We start from the raw sequence: 2064 nt of genomic DNA on the forward strand, positions 1-2064 counted from the left end.
AAACTCATTTAAGAATAATTCTTCGTTTACCTTCTGACCCAGACAGACTCATCGTTCTTTTGATTATTTTTAACATCAGGACCATCAACAGCGGGAGAAGAAAAAACAGCATGCAAAGGGTGGAGAAGTGCTGTCTGCCATGAGAATTATTTTATAATCCAGGTAATTAGATTTGATGCCGAGCCACACTTCACCTCCTCCTCCAAGTATATATGCAGAGCTAACAATCTTTGTGGCCCTTATAAGGGGTCCAAACCCGAAGGGGGCTGGTAGCCCACGTATGCAAGGCAATGCGGCGCCCAGCACCAGTGGTGCAAATGAGCATTTAAGCCTGAGGAAGAGAGATGCCTGCCTAGTTGCTTTCATTTCACTTCTAACATGAGAAAAAATCACACTGTTATCAACACTTGGTCACTTTTTCATTCTGCACATATTGTTCCTGTGAATGCTCCTTCATAGATGAAGTCGTGATCACATCAGTTTTCTCACTGCATACATTCACACATGCCTTGTGCATTCTGTACACAATACACCCAGGAGTGTTTAGTCGCATGGCATGAAAATTTCACTTTAGGAAGTTTTTTAACATTAATATGAGTTCCCCCAGCCTGCCTATGGTCCCTCAGTGGCTAAAAATGGGGATAGGTGTAAACCAAGCCCTGGATATCCTGCTCTGCCTTTGAGAAAAGATCTGGAATCTTGCTACTTATGAGGTCATGAGGGGACAGGTTACCTCCCCTTTCTCTGCTTTGCCCACCCAGAGAATTTGGCCCACCCATGAGAGAGAGAGTCATAATGGCTTTCAAACATCCAAAGTGGCTCCCCCCTCAAAAGCTAACTTTAACTAAATTTAATTGTAATGTCAGTGCTTTGTAGTGACTTTAACAACTAGCATCATGGAGCTCGTAGCCAGCTGGTGTCACATGAACACCCAGCGTCAAATGACCAGCCGCCGGTCTCCTAATTTTGTAGGATATCAAACGTTTTGTTGTGCATATAGTACATTTTTGTACGATATCATACATACCTGTTCATGAGAATGCATTGTGGAATTAGGGCTGGTTTTGGCTCAGTATTAGGAACCATTGATGTTCCTCAACACAGAAACACAGAAGTCTTCAGGACAATGTAACAATGCTATGACAGGGTTCTCCCAACCCGGTCTCACACCAGTCGTGAAATGGTCACGTTATTCAGATTTATTCATTTGTATACATGTCACAATTTTCAAACGTGACCATTTCACAAACTGCCATGACACTGGGCTGCTCTGGGGAACACAACAACGGGGAAATGAAACGCCACACGCCAGCCACAATGGGACGGTTGTGGTTAGGAAAAAAAGAACGTGGAAAGGAACCGTCAGACGCAGGACACGCCGACAACTACGGGACGGATGTGGTTACAAAGAGAATAACGCAGAAAGGCACTGCAACACGCGGGACAAAATTTCCGGTCTCCAAGGTCATAGCCCTGTGTTGTTTGACCCAGGTTTGGCTTTTCAACACTACTTGCTACCATAATCGTTCTGACATCACAAAATTGAAAAACATTACTTCAAAATTCGTAATCAACACATGAAATTAACGGGACCTGCACACAAATCAATAGATTAAATAATGCCATAAGACTGGAATGAGTTCCCCACAGTGATAGTAGTGTTGATAGTGGAGGTTAGCCACTTCCCCTGAAATAAACCTCCACTAAACAAGAATTCATACACTTTTATCAAATACAACATTAACTGTAAGGAAAAGGAGCAGAGGCACCAGTTCAGTTCACACAACAAACGCTATGTAATTAATGAGTGTGGCTGCTGGTTATGCCTTCATCTGCTTATTAAATTGATCACAATTTATTTGTGTGGGTGACTTACCACTTTTGGTAAATAATTTCATGATGTGAATTCTCGGTTATATTACAGGCAGCATGTTACATTCTGCATATTTAACATATGTTTCTGAGAAAACAAGTTTCAGCACTTTGGTACATCAACCCATGAGCTTCAGTGATCATTGCTATTAGGGATGAGCGAGCACAGCATTATCTGTATCTGTATCTGTA

The 2064-nt window shown here is 42.2% G+C and overlaps 1 protein-coding gene and 1 long non-coding RNA gene across 3 annotated transcripts in view; both read right to left on the reverse strand.

Moving 5' to 3' along the window:
- thsd7aa (thrombospondin, type I, domain containing 7Aa) overlaps positions 1–2064 on the reverse strand; it is a 213050-nt gene that overhangs the window by 193006 nt on the left and 17980 nt on the right. The window lies entirely within an intron of this gene.
- Positions 1–2064, reverse strand: part of LOC116701550 (uncharacterized) — an 11058-nt gene that overhangs the window by 2692 nt on the left and 6302 nt on the right. The window contains exon 2 of the long non-coding RNA XR_004334938.1: positions 1109–1116. This is a non-coding gene — a long non-coding RNA (uncharacterized LOC116701550). The remainder of the gene's footprint in view (positions 1–1108; positions 1117–2064) is intronic.

The sequence above is a fragment of the Etheostoma spectabile genome, chromosome 14, assembly GCF_008692095.1.
Source record: "Etheostoma spectabile isolate EspeVRDwgs_2016 chromosome 14, UIUC_Espe_1.0, whole genome shotgun sequence".
Lineage (NCBI taxonomy): Eukaryota > Metazoa > Chordata > Actinopteri > Perciformes > Percidae > Etheostoma > Etheostoma spectabile.